Here is an 18,878-nt window from a genome sequence, read left to right as displayed (position 1 = left end):
ATGACAGCACGGAGACTGTCACCAGGGATCTGTGTGTGCAGGCATGCGTTTGGAGCCAGGGATGCAGGCCATTGTTTTCCAAATGAAACTGAAGTCCTGTTGGAAGGTGTATGTGTGTCTTCGAAAATACCAGCTGAAATATCTCTGCTTCAGATTACTTCTAGCCAGATTTGATGTTTCAGTGACGTGCTTGATTAAAATTTGCATGATGGAATGAATGAGTTCTTAGCTACCTGATGAAAACAGCGATTACATCTAAAGCTGTAGTTATGGTACAGTACACATCTGAGCTACAAGTCTGAATTACAGTGGCATATGAGCCAGTTTGACATTGAATTATGTTTTCAAATGTCAGAATTCCTTTCCCAGTCACCCCACAGTCCTTAGATGGATGGATGGAAGGCTTCATTGGGTGCTTTATCGGCCAACTGGCATTCTCTGAATGGTGGCTGATAATGTAGTAGTGACCTTGCAGTGATAACAGAGTTGCAAAAGGAAAAAAATGGAGCAAAGAAGATAATTTACACTTGCAAGGACAAAATATACAAATCATATAAGAGATAAAGAAATCCTCAGGCTTATGATGACAGTGTGTTTGTTGTATGTGATGTTATCGCAAGATGCTGTAGCTAGTTTATCTTGCTGTCTAAGACACTTACAAGACATGCTGGCTTAAAAACAATTCCAAATCAAAAGGGCTTTGGGGAATTAATTTGGCAATATGCTTGGTTCATTCTCTTGAATGAAGGTAGCATTAAGGACTGAAGCAGAGTAGAAAACACCCTGTAGTCTACTGGCAGCTTTTTAAAAATCATACTTCTTTTTTATTGTTGCACAAGCAGGATTAAGTTGGGACAAAGTGCAGGCTTGCTGCTACTGAGCTGGAATTTTGGCTGATGTGAGCTGAAGCTGGTGGAGCACCAGCATCTTAGGCATGATATGCTGTTTTGTGTCATGTTATTGATTTCTCTAGTGGCTTTGAATTACCATAACCTTCATAGAAGAGCATTTTAGTCCTCAAAGGTCTTCTTTAAGTGTCTTTGTTAATGTGCTGCTGGGTTGGATGTGCAATGAAACCATATGGCTTAACGTCAGGTAGTTTTATTCCAGATCTGACATATTTGGAAGTTATAAATGATGCCTTTAAAGCTATGGCAGCTTTACAAAATGCATGTGCAGTCATTGCCATGTATGTGGAGTTACACACTATTAGCAGCAAAACGCTTGAATTCTGGAATAAGATCTTGTTAATCTAATGAGTGAAGAAAAATTAAAAAATGAGTTTGATTCTTGAGGCAAGGTTTCATTAATTAGAAAAAAATCATAGCTACAAGTTTATTGGTGTAGACAAATAATTATTTTTCATATTACTAAATATGTTTTCATTTCCCACAATTATGGGAGAAATGGAAGTGTTTATTTTAGGAATTGTTTTTCTTGTTACTGTATTAGTTGAGAATGTTTTTACTAATGGCTGTATATAATGAATACCACAATTCACTATCTTGATTTTTCTTTAAATGGAGTTTGCTGAAGGCACTTCAAATCCTATCCTAATTACTTCATCATACAGTTACTGGAAAACTAGTAACTAGTCTTGATGTTATTTTTGCTCTACATTGAGAACTTTGCTTTGCTAGTGTATAGGAACCATTAGGTCATGGCCTGAAGCAGTGATTGAGCACCTGGTGAAGAGGCATAGCCAGCTCTGGGTGCACAGGTGGAAGCAATTCTACCCCTCCCTAACCTCACTTAAGGGCTGGCAGCCATGAGGGAAGCATCTCTGCTTGGGGATTGCTTCCTTTGGAGTGTTTGGTGAGCCCTGATCCTCAGAAAGGGGTAAGTGATTGCTTTATTACTGGATTGTGACTACTACTTTTCTTGGGTTTGAAGCAACTGTATTGCTGCTGCCACGCTTTACAGCTGATGTGTGTGGTTTTCCCTAGGGCGCTGTTTTGGGTGACAAATGTTTACTATCTTAAACACGTGACAGAGAAGTCAAAGGAATTGAGCACTGTTCTGTAGAGGGCTTCTAGAAAAGCCTTGGATGAACTCGTTGGCTGGTGCACGAAGTGCTAGTTTTGTCTTTTACTGCCTATGGTGAAAACCAATCCTTGTGTTGAGGCTTTAATTATACCAGTGATGTGTTGAAGGTAGTAAAGCTGCAGCAAAGTTTCCTGTTCATTTGCTGAGCTGTGGCTCTTACAGAGTTCATACTTTGAGCAATATGGTTGCTGCTTGCTGCAATGTGTTTTGCAAAATGAAGAGGTAAATATGTGAGAATGACAAGGATGGAAAAGGAACCATTAATGGCACTGCTTAATACCTAAAATATGAGAAGGATTCTGGAGCGTGAGGGAATCATCCTTAATTTGGGATCAACCAGCTGGCCTTGCTGAATGTGCAGGTGTTTATGGTCTGGTTTGTGCAGCTGTGCTGGAGGGAAGCTGGGCATTAGGGTCTGTGGAATCCCAGTGTGCTGCTGCTGTGAGCTCTTCCTTGCTACTTGGTTTTAACTCAAATGAACTAGCTGATATTAGAATAAAAACTATCTCTGTGTTACTGTTATTGGGAATGTACTATATCTGAAGAATCAGTAATGGTAAAATCAAAGGTAAATCGAAAGGGATTTATATACTGCTTCAGCAAAGTTGATTTTAGGGTAAAATAAAACCCTCAAGGCACATCAATGAAATGTATTAAGGGCATCAGGCAGTGAATAGTGATTTAAATAAAATTAGCCTAACAACATAAAGTACCTAGAATAATAAACATCTCCAGCCCCAGGAGGCTCATCTTACTTAATTCAGAAATATTAAGCGTTCTGTATAATTATGCTTGAAAATATGATGAAAAATGCATATGGAGGCAAGAATACTATGTTTGCAAAGTCTACTGAACTAGTTGGAGGTGTGCATCGGTACCTAACATTGTTCTCATTTAATGCTGTAGTCTTTTGCTGATTTCAATTAGAAATTATATTGACCGCTGTGGTAAAGCATTTGCTTTCCCCACTGGTAGACTTATGCAGGAGGTGCAGTAAGACAGATACAAGTAATGTTCCACAGTGCATCAGATTGCTCTAGGCCTTGGGTCTGGATGTTGGTGACCAGGTACTGGCTGCTGTTGATTGGATGGTGTAAAAGGAAACAAAGCAAAATGTATTGGTTGCTACTGGATGGAGGGCTGTGTGAAGAAAGTTTTGCTGATAGCTTGTAATCCACCTTAGTTATCTTCAGCTCATTGCCACGTGGAAAAAAGAGTTGATGTTGGATGGTTTAGACTGCAAAATGTGCAACTAGCTCTTTGTAGATGGTAAGTGGATTTTCTTGAGAAATGATATGCTGTTATGTCAGACCTGAATTGAAACCTGTCTACTCCACACTCCTGGGTTCCTATTACATCAGTCTAAACTCCCTCCCAAGTGGTTTGGACAGATTAGATGCTGAGCCAGCATCTATGAGAACAGGAGTGGAGCTTTGAAAACAAACTCTGGTAACTCAGATTTAAGTAACCTTAGTACTGGACAACAAAGGAAACAAAGGCTGTGCTGAAATCAGCAGCACGTCCTTGGTTGGTTGAAATGGGGCTTGTTTTTTTCTCATTGCTAATTATCAGCCACAGAAATATGTTAATGTTGGGTGCAGTGCAACATCACTCCCCACCAACAGGTCTCTTAGTGAGGAATAAGGGGCCCAGACCACGGCATGCACATGGACCATTAACAGGCTTAACTGGAAATATACAAAACCATTAGTTTGCAACTGGTGCTCAGTAAACGCGTGCTATTTAAGAAGTGAACTGATCCTGCAGTAGATAATAAACCTGGAAATAGTTTTGTTGCATTAATCTCTCTCACAATCATGGGTTACCCTAGCAGAAGTTTGTGCAATGTCATGAAATGAGAGCTGTGAATGGAGGAGGGCTGTTAAGAAAAGTAATTAACATTATTGAAAATAGAACTTGGTCCTGTGAGGTGGGAGCACTGATTGAATGCAAGAAACAGATGAGCTTCATTACATTTTGTTGTACAATGGAGATATATATATATATTAGATTATACTGCAGGCAAATTGTGATAGAAAAGACAGTCACTGGAGTAGAGATTTTTGGTATGTTTGATTTATAGCAGCTTTGGAAGGATGTTGAATAGTTTCTGTGTGAAATAGCTGTTCTGTATTATGCCTTATCAAAGGAAAAACTCTAAGCTCGTGTTCAAATTAAATGTTTTAAAATGTAGGCTAACAGTTTAGCTTTGCCATCTGAACTTTGTTAATAAATTGGCTTTTTCCAATTTACAAAAAATGTTTTAAATTACAACAAATACAAATATTTAATAATGGTTTTCTAAACCTTAGACACCTTTTGGAACTCTGGAAACTATGGATGTACTTTGTCCCTAGTAAGTAGATACAGTTGCTGTAAAATGTATATGGTAGGTGCTTGTGCTTATACTGAATGCCTGCAGCTGGGAATTGTTCATAGGTCTTCTGTTGCAATGTTAGAAAAGCTTCACCTGCTTTCCTAAGCCAAATATGTATATACTTCTTGTTGGGCAGGAATGGGATTGATACTGTCTTCCTCTTTGTTTCCTAAAGGTTATGGGTTGATGTGTGCAAGTCAATAAATACTGCTTAACTTTCTGATCTCTTGGCAGATCCGTAACGTTGATTAACCAGCAGTGGTCTCTGCTCTTTGGCATCAAGGTACTGCCAGGGCAATGTGAATGGGGAGCTAATGGGTAGTGCTGAGGTGCCAGCATGAGAAAAAATTGCAAAAGATAGGCAGACACCTATGGATGTGTATAGAGATCTACAGAGACAGAAGGCAAAATGTCTGCAAACTGCTTTGATAAAAGAAGAGTAAACTTATTTTTTGTTGTGGTTTGGGAGGAAAGAAAAAACAGCCATTAGAAGCACAGTCTTTACTCTTCAGTTGCAAAGACTTTTAATTTCAAAAGGATCTACCTTTATTTAAATAAGGGTAAAGTAACACTAAGGTGCTTTGAGTAAAAACAATTCTTTTTTTGTTCTGTCAGTGAACCAAAAAATCAATTTGCTTTTTCAGCTTAGCTGTTGAGTAATATGACTTTTTATTTGCTTTCCTGACTGTAAACGCATTTTAATTCTCCTCTAATTTTCTTCTGTCTCTCAGGGTTTTTCCACTCCAGTTCTCTATATGTGATATGTGAACTATATGGACAAGATAAGGGCATTGCTCATCCAGAGTGTGACAGGCTGGCATTAACCTGCCCAGAATTTAAGTTTGATGCTTTGTTTGGATGAATTATAAATCTGGTCTCTAAAAGCATCTCAACAAGACGACAAAACCCTTCACTTTCCTTTAACAATAATGTAGAATAACAAAATCTGACCCCTTGTGCACTCAGTAATGTGTAGTCAACAGAGAAGCACGAGTGTGATGTTACACAGTGCCCTTGGAAGGATGGAACAAGTTGTTCTTGTGCTCTGGTTACTAGGGTTGTGGTGTTAATGGATTTTTAATATCCAAACCTCAACAGCAATGATACTAAGATAGAAGGCTTATTCACTGCTTCTACCTGAACATTATGTATATTCTTCCTTGCTGCCTTCCCTCAGGCTGGCTGTGTGTTTGGCTGTGGAGGCAGTGGTAACATTGCTGGTTCAGCACTGGTGTGGCTGACTGAGGAAAGTGCAAATGACAAATCTGGTTTGTGGAGATCTAGCTTAGGCTTCTGCATTGTTCTTTAATCTGGTGCTCTTTGACCTTAATTTCAACTCAGATCCATGTGTGCTTTAATTTATTATCCTCTAAAGCAGTGCTTAAGGATTCCACTGTGCACATGGAGAGTGCTAGGAAAAAGCTGGGTTCATCTGGAGATGGAAAGCTGTGCTGATAATTTGCAGTTAATGCTGCTTGCAGGTGCTTGCATTTGTGGATTTTTATTTTCTCTTAATTGCACTAGATGGCAGTGGAGGTGAAAGGGATTTTCTGGGGTGCTGCCAACAGAAGCTGCTAAATCTAATGGCTGCAGACACAGGTTCTGGCTGTCCTCTTTATGCTGTCAGACTCTGGGGATCTAGCTGCTGAGCAATACTGGCCAGGTGGAAGAATGGCATGTGCTGGTTGGAGGGGGAGCCTGGGTTGCAACTGAGTCCAAACAGAGACTGTGTGGTGGGCAGCCCCCAGTGTGGTGTGTGAGGATTAGCTGTAATGGGACATGACAGACTCCCAGGAAAGGGGCTGCTGAAGGGACTTCTTTTCTTTTTAGTTTTTGGTTCAAGTACTTCCTGTGACTTTTGTTAGTCTTGATCAGTCTTTAGTACAGTCCTGCTAGTGTTTGCTGGCTTGTGACTGCTGTACTGCCTTCTTCAAGCCTTTTGAAAGCTATTTGTTTCCGTCTCTGACAATATGTTGTTGCTTTTCCTCTTCAAAGTCTGCACGATTTCTGTAGTTAAGCTTTCTCTGTGGCTAAAGCCTCCAACCATCCTTTATCTGATCAATGTCTCATTGGAATGAGGGAGTGGTCAAAGCTCATCTTGGGATTTTAGTAGAGCATGTGCCCTGTTGATGGCCAGTAGGGTGGAGTTCAGCCATCAGCTCTGGTGGAAGTCAGCTTACTTTCTCCTGGAGATCTGAGGCAATGAGGTTTAGATAAACTCATTCTCTGAATTGCCCATATCCACCAAATCAAAGGCCTTGTCATGTTCCTGGAGCCCATTAGTGGGTGGGGACACCTGAAAACCCCTGACATTCAGAAGCTGGTAGCTAACGTTTTGGCCAGTATGGAAATTCCGGTGTGCGAATTGAATGGGGTTGTAAGACACAACATCCACACAGATCACTGCAAGTGGGTGAAACAAACTACGGCTGGGAAATGAGTGATGCAGTGCCAGACAAGGAGAGGGTGGTGGGGAGTGAATCATAGGAGACAAACTTGTCTGCATTATTGTGGCAGAGGCTGACTGACAGATTGAAATGGAGATGGCAAATTTGAACTGGAACTGGCATAATTTCTCTACTGCCTTTGGTGCAATAGCAAAGGTGGAATTTCCCCTGTTGCAAGCAGCAGGAGAAGATTAAGGCTGGGCACTTACATTGAATCAGGCACAGCATGAACTCCAGGAAGGCAGTTGTTGCTGCAGGGATAAATTTGGCCTGGTGAATGTCACATTAGCACATTCAGACCACAGAAATGCCCTTTCTGAAATTTTCTATTGATTTTTATGACAAATGGAATATCACAGAGTATGAACACAAACACATTACTCCTGTTCTGCACAGATATTCCAAACTTTGCATAATAGCAGTGGGGCAGCTGTTGCAAGGGGACTGTCAGAATGATTCAGACAGGAGGAGGTTGATGTTGAAGTGCCTGTCATGGAGAACTCTCCTGTAACTTGTCTGACTCATCTGATTTACACGTATTGAATGCACAGCAAATAATTGCTGTGCTTTGCCAGACTTTTCATGACCAAGGCGCAGTTGATGGCGTTAAGTGACTTCAGTGTGCATAATTGAGGATCAAATTATTATGTGGCATTCATCCTTAATGCTGATTAAGAGTTGCACCCTATGTAATTTCGCACTAATGAAGCACTCCATATTGCCAGCTATTTGTACTGGTGAGAATAACTTACGCTGCCACTGTATGCACATACGCTGACTATACACATGCTTTAACACTCACTTCTGTCCCTTTCCTCTCACCCCACCTCTTTCTCTGTGTGCAGTCCCTGAGGCTGCTGAATCTGATGGAAGTTACTGCTGTCACTGCAGCAGCTGCACAGCCTGGCTGAGATATTCAGGTTGCTGATGCAGGCGAAGATGATGTAGAACCTAAACGGTCTCATTCCCTTTTCTCTTAAAGAAATGGAGCTTCTCTCATCTTCTGCCCTTTATCTCCACAGTATATGGGTGGTGACTCCAGAGAGATAGCTGGTGTTAGGCTCAGAGGTTTGATAGGGGGGAGAAAATAGGAAGGAATATGTAAGAGGGAAGTGCATGGGGCAGGAATGTGATAAATTCCAGGACAGACTGGTGCTGATGGCAGCAGTGGAGAAGGGAATTTAATAACTGAGACAATGTTTACTATGAATTCCAATACTCCTGCCAAGGCAGTAACCAGAGTAGCTTGTCACACAAATGCTGTCTGCCATCTGAATAGGTGTGATTGTCTACTCTATGGAATAAGTGATTGCAGTGCAGCCTGCTGTTCTGAGCCCACCCTCTTGTGTTGTGCTTTTTCTGACTTCCTCTGTTTCTTCCGTGTTCTGTGGCACGGTGATCCTCAGGCCTTCCGTCCTGAAGGCAGTGCAGCAGGGGATAAGGCCTAGGAAGCCGCCTGTGCTGCAGTGTAGGCACGATCACCTGGACACAACAGGGGTGGCTTGTTCTCCCTTTTAGCAGCATTGTGACAGTGGTAGTGTACAGATCTGTTGAAGAATATTTGTAGCTTCAGGCAATTGTAAATGCAGTTTGTATCATCAGGAAACAGCCAGGAGACTGGGACAGAGCCTGAGAATGTACAAGAGAAGACAAAAACTGAGTAGCGATGGCAGGAAAGTCAAGCTGGGAAACAGAACAAAGAAGCAGCCTCCTGCAGCTGGATCCTACTGTGTTCAGGGGAACAAGACTGCGAGACTTGGAATCAGTTTATTCACTAACGATGAATACAGAAATATTGTTTGTGTGTTCCTGTGAAAGAAGCAAGTGGTGAAGACCCTGGGATGCTGCTCAGACTGTGGAGCAGCAGGTTCTTACCCAAGATGGGCTGTGTGCAGTGGGACTATCTTTAGGATCTTTTCTCTAACAACTGTGAACTGTTAGAACTCTAGACTCTTACTTGAGTTAGCCTTTGGGATTAACTGTCAGAAGATATTAATTTGAATGGAAATTCATCTGTACAAACTCACAAGACAGTTTTGATAATCTCATCCCTGGCTTCTGGGGAGCAACGTACCAATAGGTCCTTCTGACCTGAGTGAGACCTTCAGTAGTTACCATCTCTAAAAATCTGCTAACACCTTTTCCCTCAAATTCATTTTAATATCTCATTCATACCGTGAGGTTTTGACATTATGCTAATGGATGCTAATAGGCCTGCAGAGGGATAGATGGAGGGTGAGCTTCATTACTCATTCATTAAAGCTTTATATGTGCTTCTGAAGGCATTATGTACTGCAGTGGCTGGGTGGTGTCAGGGAGCATTCACCAGGGACCCATCAAACATGTTAATCAGTGAATATCTGGGAGGGATGAAAGCATCCGAAGGAGTGCTGACCCCCTTGTGACAACCACAACCTTGGATGGGGAAGGTAGGTCTGTGCTGTGCAAGGCAGCTCTGTTAAAGGTGCTGGAGCTGGCTGGCACGGTGATCTTGGATCTGGTTCTACAAGCAATTGTTACTGAGCCTTATGAGCTAGCTGACTAACTTAAATGAAGTGCTGTGTGGACTCATGGCACAGGTATGGTAGCTGGCTTGTTAGCTGGTTAGAGGATGTCTAGGTAGTGCTGTGTTCTGAGGCACAGCTACCCCTGGAGAAACCATCTCTAGTCTCTGCAGGCAGGTCCGACTCTTTCAGATGAACTGGAGCCAAATGTTTAAATGCTGGAATGAGATCTGTGATTACTTCTAACAACAGTGAAGTCAAAATAATTTATGAGCAGGATTAAATTGGCACTGGCAGTGCCATATGAAGGAAGTAGGCCATGTAGTCTCTGGTGTATTCAAACTGTGTTTGACATGATATTCTATTGACTATTCAATTTTATTTTTTTCACGTTTTGAGTGGTGTTTATAGAATAGGGAACTTTTATTCCCCTCTCTTAACTTGGACTTGCTGTGTGAACTAAAGCAAGTCATTTGAGCATGCTGTGTGTCAGCAAGTCATTTGAGCAATTTTTCTCCTTTTACAATGATACTAACACCTCTCTTGTAAGTTTGAAGTCAGTTGGTGTGTGATGCTGCTTAAAGGAATTTGGTCTTTAGGACTGGCTTCTGTGTAAACGTTTAAACACTAAATGAATTTGACTCTAGAGAACTGGGGATACAGCACTACTGTTTTTCCAAGATCCCAAAAATCTGAACTCCATCATCTGTATGAACTACTTGAACATCCCTCCTTTAAGAGGCTGGAACTGTGTCTCTGTAGTGGCTGCCATGGAACCAGGCAGTGGCACAGTCTTTATTTCAGGCTGAGGTGGTGGCTGTTTTTTGGGAGTTGGTTTTCAGCAGCTGCATGGGACTTCTCAAAAACCTGGTCTGATTTTTCTCTCTGGAAGATGGTGTTCAACTCACGTGTGCTAATTTATTTTTTGTTTTTAGTTTTGTCTGTTTTTTAAATTTATCATTGGCTCTATTGATTTTTTTTTTTTTAATCAGTGTTTTAGAATGTATTTATAAAGGTCTTTAGAGTATCCTTAGTATGTCAGTGTGAGCAATGAAAGCACTTAGCTTTTACTGTCCCAATATAGGGAGATTTAATCCCTTGCGCTTAACAGATCTAACTAATCATGGCCCTGCACTGCATTTTTGTGAGGTACGTTACTGTCCAATATTGGCATCTCTACTGGAACTGAGAGCTGGGGAGTGCTTTTGCAGCTGAAGTGAAAATCATGTTTCAGCTCCTGCTTGTCCTGGTGTTTCAATTCACTGTTTTTAGGGCTGTCTGGTAAACTGTTAATTACACCAGCAGCTAAGCAGATGCATCTATTGTTCTTATGTGCAGAAAACTCTTCAAGTGTGATACTGCTGGTGTCCTATCAGTGAAAGGAGATTCTGCAATGAATGTTTTTTTCTCCCTTGAGACCTGATGACCTTTTCATTTATAGTCAGAGGAAATCTGTGCTTGTTACTTTTGCACCCAGAGGCTTCTGTTCAAATCTAGCTCTTTCTGATAAATAAATCATTCACAAGCTATTTAACATACCAACCCTATTTGTACTCCAACCACTGCTTTAAAGTTCATACATAAACCTTATGGCAGTTTGATGATAAAATACTTAATTTAGCAGTTAAGATACCTCTTTGTGTAAAGTTGGGCTATGGAGAGAAGATGAATCTTTAAGAAATGGCAGTACCAAAGCAGTTTGCTATTAAATGGCCACAAGTCTGCATGCAGAGAAGAAGCCTAATCAGTGTGCTGGGAGAGGAAGGGGACAACAGCTGCTGCTGACCCTACCTGTGACCTGATCTTTCAGCATATTTTCCTGCAGTTGTGGGCCGGCTGAAGGAACTGATAGGTCTTTTAAAACCTCTTCTCCTTTTCCCCTTCTCTAAGTTTGTCATTTCTCACCCATATAACTTCAGTTACCAGATTTATAGTGCAACCTCTGGTTGCACAACAAACAGTTGTATGCTTGGTGTAAATAACAGCAGCTGAGGGGGCATAGGGGAGCAGGAGAGGGCAAGTTGGGGAGGAAGAAAATGGTAGAAGGAGGCAGGATATGCTGGAGGCTCCTTAACCTGGCAATGCTACTGATGCCAGTGATTCAGGAAACTATGGCATCAAATAAAAAGCTACTCTATAATCACACAGATCACTTTCTCGGTCAGTGGAGCAGGGTTAATAGTGCATCCCAGTGCTCTTTCTTCTAAACTGTCTTGGAGAGCTTAGGAATATTTGAGTTGATTACTCATGGTAGCACAGGAAGGAGGTATGGTGCCATGTCCTCTGTAATCACTGGCACTTCTGGTAAACAGCCTCCTTTTTCTGCACTGTTCATCATCTGCAGCAGTACCTGATGTAGTACGTTGGTTGGGGAAATTGTAGGATTGCTGAGCATCGCACTCCAGTGTTCTCTGGCTCTTGAGTAGTGCTGTCTAGAGGAGCTGTAATTAAGCAGCCTGCTCAACCTCAGTGTTCTGCTAAATTTAGCCCAAGAAACCAATTAGGATCAAACCAGGTAGCATAATGATTAGCTCATCTTTGCTGTGGCCATGGGAGTGGGCCTGAAATGGCGAGCGTGACTTTTATACTTGCTTTGTTGTGGGGCAGAACAGTTTGCTGAATCAGGCTTGAGATTCTGAAGATGGTTTTGATTATCTGCATTTCATAACAGATGTCCACCCATCATAGAGATGCCCACAGTGACCTGGGTTATGTTTGTCTTCCTCTGTTTCCCCCCCGTGTCTAATTGGAGCTTCATGTTAGAGCTGAGCCTTGATAGGCAGCTGTTGGAGAGCACAGTGAATAAAAATGCCCTTCATTCAGTTAGCTTATGTTCCCAGACTTTGCTGTTTCCATGCTTCAGTATGCTTTCCCTTGTAACTGTGAAAACACTGAGTCACGATCCAGCAAGCCTTGTTAAGTGCATCACATTAGGCTCCTGGAGAGCTGTGGGTCTTTCTGGACATAGCTCAACACTGAAGCTTCAGCTGAAGATGCTTATCAAGAAAGGTTGTACCCCATATGGAGGGAACATCTCATTAGTTTTTTCTCCATTAAAACCAGTGCCAGTGAACTTTTCTTATCTGACAGTTGCCTTAGTAACTTGGTAGGGGCCTGAGAAGCTGATCTAATTTGTTGCAAATTCTGCATATTTTCTGTGAGTTGGTGTTGACCTGAAATACAACTGAGTGCTGAAAGTCTGTGCCAGACAGGCACAACTCTGTCTATACCAGAGCCTGGCAGACACCAGCTCTTCCCATGCTGCAACCCCCTACGCTTCCCACACATGCTAAGGCATGCCTGACTGGGGGAAACCACTTGCCATCTGTTACATGCTCTATAAATTCATTTGAACCTCAGTACAACTGCATATGTTGCTCACACACTTTCGTTTAGAAGCACTGCCTATTCAGTGCAGCCTTTGCTTCAGACAAACTGTCCTTCTGGCTTGATTCACTTATCAGGAGTTGTTGATAGTGACCTTTGGGACTGTGTATTTGTTCAGCATATTTCAGATAAAAGTTAGGAATTCTTGACAGATGCTCCTATGTACTTGCATGGTAACTGGAGTGCTCAAACAGGCAGAATGCAGCCTTTAAGCAGTCTATTAAATCGCTTTCTGTGCATTCTTTTTTGATGAGTTTCCACCACTACACAAAAACAATGCATTTCTGAGAACAGTTATGCTGCTCGTTGAAAGCCTAAGTACTTTGTGGAAATGCATTAAAATAGTGGTTTATTCCCAGAAGCTTCAGCAAACCTGTTGTTAATCAACTCTGCATTCCCAGGTGATCTTCCTACATATCTTAAGACAATTTTCAGGATTTGTTATACAACAGATGTTAAACTTTATCATCTAGTTTTCTGGTGCATCTCTTGACCCTTTTATAAATAAGGAAGAGTTCTTACTGTCTTCCTTTTCTATTTAAAAGAAATCAAATGGCAGATTAGAACTAAGTTCAACAGCTGTCTTAACAGTTGAGTTTGTTTTGAAAGGGCAGTGCTACTGAGCGAAGGTCTGTTGAATATTCAGGTGAACTTCTGTTTATATGGTCTCTCAACTTCCCTGGTAGTCAGAGGAAAAAATAGCTCAATTACTTAATGCAGTCAGTGTTCTCAGAAGCTGCTTTGTCATGCTTGTGTTATCTACTGCAGTTTGCCATTACTTCCAAGTGATGTGGGAAGAGCTTTAGTGGCTGGGCTGCAGCCAGTGATTCTATGGTACAGGTAGAAAGGAAGGGGAATGGAGTGAAAAGTAGGAGTATTAAAGACCCTGGTTTAAAACTTTACTGTTGTATAACATTCCTACAGAACTGCAGAGAGTTAATTTGTGCATTCCTTCTGATGTCAATCATGGAAATACTTACTGTAAGCCTCAAGTATTAAACTGAACAAACTATGCATTCATAAATGTGCCATGCTTCAGCTGGGATTCTGTTATCCCCGTGCTATTCCAGTTTGTCCTTCAAAATCAGTGTTCTTTTCAAAGTGGTTCATAGGTGTAATATAGTGAAAGAGTAACATGTAATTGTAATATACGATTGTAATAATAATAGTCAGAGAGTAATATGTCATATAGTAATGTTGTCAAAGATCTTTGTTTAAAATTAAAAAAAAAAAAATCTGCTATTTAATAGTGGCTAAGCTGGGAAGTTTTCTACTTACATTTGTTATCTTACCAAGGCTGTATGTTAAATAGTTTTGGTTATGCTGGAGCCCTCCATAGCTTAAAAGACTCTTCAGCAGAGGGTAATGATGGAGGAGCAAGGTCCTGGGGAAGTAATCGTGGTGGTCCGAAAAGTGTTTTCTTAAAGAGTTGAATTTTTTTCTCACATCTCAAGATTACTGTTTGCCAAATGCTAACAGCAACATGGAAGTGAAACTTAAGAAATTACTAATGCAACTTCATTTACAGCAGGAAAGTCTGTCTTGTCAATACCAAATGCTTGGAACAGGTGTTACTTGTTGAATATCTGGTGACTTAAGTGGCTGTCTGTATGGGAACATATATATGCTGTCCTGAATTGTACAAATCAGAGTAGGCTTCTTCCAACTTCCCTGTCATGTGTTCCTCCATCAGCAAAACAGGAATTAGTTTTTGTGCTGGAGATGTGAATTATGAGCTAGAAATTTACTTTTTCCGGAGGCTTGTGTTGTGGTTTAAAAAATCTTCCCATATTAATTATTTCCCATCACCTAATTTGAGTTAATTCCAGTTTTGTGGTGCAGATATCAAGGATATTTTTTTCAGGGTATCTGAAAGTGTCTAAAGCAGCCTCTAAAATTTAGATGAAGTGCAAGCCTATTAAAATATCAAACATTGTAAACACTTTTTACCATTGAAAACTACAGAATGACACAACTTGGGAAGAGGGGCAATGCAGACAAGGGGAAAATTCACTGTAAAAGAAAATCAGTAGTCTTCTATATTGTTTGCAGCTGCTGTTGGTTGTGTGTGGAGTTATTTTAGCTTTTTTTGGGGACAGTGGCTCAGTGTTGCACATTTGTTGAAGTTGAGTCAGTTGGTAGGACAAAGGAAATCCAGCAAGTTATGAGACATCTTTGCATGAGGTCATGCGGAGAGGTAAGATGAACTAATGAGAATATTCACTTCTTCCCCTTGGATGAAGCACACAAAAAACTTCCTTAGTGTAAACATTGCTTAAGTACCACTAGCTTTAGTTGGAGCTGAAGCTGCATGCTGCAGTCAAAGAACAGATGTTTTTCTGATTAGCACAAAACTTCTAAAAGGTTCTTTTTCTTTTGCTTCAGAGCTTTGCTTTCATAACCCTGCTAGCAGCCATGTAACATTAAGGATTTAAAAAAATGATGTATGTACCTTACACTTCCCAGGGTGTCTAATTTGATTACAGTGCTGAGTGAATGTTTTATGAAAGCAAGTTGTTAGAATTGAGTTTGGCTAGTGTGAGATACAGTCTATATAGATGGAGGAGAGGGTTTCTTTTTTGATGCAACTTTGGTACTACTTAGTCCTGATGTGAAGGAACTTTGAATGGAATCTTTAAATTCACCTGAGTAAAGAATATTAAATAACAAGCTAATCATAGGTGGTGGGCTATAACTTGTAGTGGCCTGAGGGCTTTAGCATTGATTGATGAATCTACAGCAAGATCTGGAAGTTGCTGGACTAAGGAATGCATAGGCCTGTCAGATTGGAGTTGCTGATGGCTAATGGTGAACTCTTGGGTGAATGCAAGAATGATAAATGTTAGGATGGTTTGGAAAAGCAAGTTTGTTTTTCTGCTGTGCATCCTAGATTTTTTTCCACTGGTTCTAGTGAGCATAATAGAATTACAGTTTGCAGAAATGCATCTTTTTGACAGCAAATGCTGAATCTATAGAAATGAAACACCTTGCAGGATCTTATCAATATATTTGAAAATTATTTGCATTTATTTATTTCACCTTTTTGTAAGTCACATGCAGTTCATGGAGAGTATTTTGATCTTGTCAGAAGGAAATGGGTAACAAGGAGAAAAAAGGTGAATATTTGATCAGAAATGTCAGCCTTTCTTTGTAAACTGTGTGGAAAATAGCCTCAAAAACATTTTAAAAAGTCATTGAAATAAAAATGCAGAATTTAGGATTGTTAGGGTTCCACTTCAATCGTTATATTAAAACAATCGTTATATTAAAAATCAGGATTGCCTGATCAGCCTTTAGGAGCTGTCACACTGTGCACAGCATCTAGAAAGGTGAACAGTAACTTGGTAGTTTTGAGTGGAAACTTTAAATTTGTCTTCAAGTGTAAGGTAACATTTCACAGTGTATGTTCTCATTAATATATACAGTGTCAGTTATTCAGTGTACAACTCTGCTTTGACAGATGGTTATGGTGAATCATAAAACGGAGAGGCTGAAAGAATTACTTGATTTTCTTTCAAGATAGAATTTCTTTGATTTCTGTCACATCAGAAGACATAGTTGCACCAGATGATGAAGTATCTGGTCTTGAACATCATGCTAAAGATACAAACTTTGAGGGGGGCATGAAATTTTAACATTTTGCCTTTCAGGTTGTAACTGAACTGGCTGTTTGGCATTCCTTCATTTCTTCACTTGGCCACAATTACTAAAACACCTAATGAGTTTTGGAGATTATCTTTTTATTTGTTTATTTTTAATTAGACTGAAGATACTGTCATTGTTTCCATTGTAGGTCAAGTTTTCTGAACTGCTAGTTGTGTTAGCTATTGACTGAGCTGCTGGCTGCTTTCTGGGAAGCTGGATATTGGGGTGTGGTGCTGAGGCTGGGCACAACCTGCTGCCTGTAGCCTCACCAACAACATAAAACATGGCTCTGTCCTGTGCAGCCCAGCACCACTGATACTTGGCTTTGGCGTAGCGTGGGAATGTTGACTCATTTCTAAGTTGCCACAGATTCTTGGATATTTTCTGTAAAATAATTAAATAAAGCAAAAAATAGTTTACTCCTGAACTGCAAAAACCCAATTCTCTTGGCATCGTAGAGACACAGACAACGTGTTTTCAAGGAGCTGTTTGGGAAGAAGTAATAGGAAGTAGCTTCATGCTAATGCTGTTATCCCACAGAGCAATTCTTCAGTCTGCTGTATGGAAGAGTGATTTGCAGTGCAGTGAAGGAGGGCTTCAAAGCCTTCAGTAAGCACGCTGGTTAGGTAACTAGACAGCTTGGGAACCAGTGATGGGCAAAACAGGAGATACCCAGCACATAATGTGAAGCAGTTGCCCACAACAAGCAGTCATAGTATCAATGCTGCTACAATACTATTTATTATCACTGTAAGTATACCTGCAGTTATGAAAGTATAGTCAGGGTGTAATTATCCATTATAAATTAATATTTACTAGCTATGCATAACCTCTGCTGTTGTCTTATAAATTGCTCTGGTGTACCTCAAATGTGGAGAGAAGGCTGAGCAGGATAAATCATTTCTGAGGCCTTTTCAAGGTTTTGCTTCAACAGAAATACTTCATGTTCTAATTCACAGCCAGTGATGCATACTACACATTGTCAAACTTTGGTGACCATACATCATTGGATTAATCTTTCCCTACAGCAGTCTGATGAAAATATGGGAATATCTACATCTACCTTGCTGTCATCTCCTTGCTCTGTGGAGATGGGCGTATAAATGTTAATGCCTGGGAAAGGTAGAGAGGTTAGACTGAGAATATTGCCATAATGTGCAAGGAAAGTCATTTTTGGAAACGAGATTGTTTTACATAATTTTGTCAAAATGTTTCCTAGGGTGAGGTAGGAGGTAAACCATGTAGTTAACATGGTCTTACCACATCAGTCTCTCCTTTTTTATGCTATTCTTGTTTTTCATATAATACTTGAGCTAGAAATTACCTCATCTGTTTTTTGATTCTGAAATGTTATTTACACTGAGATCACTGCATTTTAATTTTGATGTCAGGTTTTACTGAGGAGTGCTTAGGTGTATAAAATAATTCTCTTTCAGGAGGTAACTTGTAAGACATCAGAGATACTGTTGGCATGAATGAACCTTATGAAACTTTCTGGGCTCTAGTGCATGACAAATGCTGCTACTGGAAATGCTGAAGTTGTCTTTAATCGCATTCTTTTTTGCTGAGCCTCAAAGGCTGCATGTTTGTCTCTATTCTATGCGATGCTCAACTCTCCTATGCTGCCCTCCTGACTCTTGAGCCATTCTATGGTTATAACAAAATTAGTAAAACAGCTAACCTGGAAGATACTGTTGTACATCTGGACAAGAAGTAGGCAATACGAACTGATCTAGCTATACTTGCAACATAATACTGTAAATAGGGGGTTTTAGCTAGCACTGTAGGTCAGAAAAATCTGGGAAGTATATTCATCTGGTTACCTTCAGGGCACAGTTTAAAGCACAAGTGCAGATCATTTCAGTAAAGATTCCAGAACTGGGGAAAAAAAAGCGCTTTCAGTTTAACAGAATAAGCTCTTAATATTCTGCAAGATCTGTCTTTTCAGCTATTATCCCATGTACAGTCTTTAACAAAATTATTTTCTCCTTGGTAGGATTGCAGTGCTCACCTCCTACAAGGCCTGTATCTCTAAAATATCCAAAATGGTGAAACTGTGAGCAACTGAGTCTGCTGCAATTATAACAAAAAGACGAAGTGAAATGTGTCCTCTGAACTTGAGAAAGCGTGAGAGGCACAGCTCAGCCATGTCCCCATTTTCCTGGCACAGAGCCCATTTGTCTTATCAAATCAAATGCAGGATTAAAACTTCTGGTGTCTAGAGAGGAATTGGTAGGAATTGATGAATGCCTTGGTTTATCTGCTTGATCAGATAAGAGGTGCCTCTAGCCAGATATTCTGTCTTCAGAAGTGGATGGATAATAATGGGGAGGGAAAATAGAAGAGCAGAGTGTCTGTTCCCCACCTCCTTTCCAGGAATGGGTGGTTTAGCACAGCTGGGACTGCAGCTGGATGCCATGCTTCATGCTATGTCCTATTGATTCATTCACTCTGTTGACTCCCTGCAGGCAT

The 18,878-nt window shown here is 40.6% G+C and overlaps 1 protein-coding gene across 8 annotated transcripts in view; it reads left to right on the top strand.

Moving 5' to 3' along the window:
* The window catches only part of LOC149915756 (uncharacterized), a 184,827-nt gene that overhangs the window by 3,428 nt on the left and 162,521 nt on the right, over positions 1–18,878 (top strand). For 4 of the 8 annotated variants that reach the window (XR_016471676.1, XR_016471673.1, XR_016471678.1 and 1 more), the window contains exon 1: positions 1,779–1,839. The exons of the other annotated variants lie outside the window; for them this stretch is intronic. The gene's annotated coding sequence lies outside the window, so the exon portion shown is untranslated. Of the gene's footprint in view, positions 1–1,778; positions 1,840–18,878 lie in introns of those variants that run through there. 8 annotated transcript variants of the gene reach the window in all.

The sequence above is a fragment of the Phasianus colchicus genome, chromosome 16 (assembly GCF_987193195.1).
Source record: "Phasianus colchicus chromosome 16, bPhaCol1.hap1.1, whole genome shotgun sequence".
Taxonomy (NCBI): Eukaryota; Metazoa; Chordata; class Aves; order Galliformes; family Phasianidae; genus Phasianus; species Phasianus colchicus.
The sequence above is the reverse complement of the archived record's forward strand: the minus strand, read 5'-3'. Positions and strand labels throughout refer to the sequence as shown.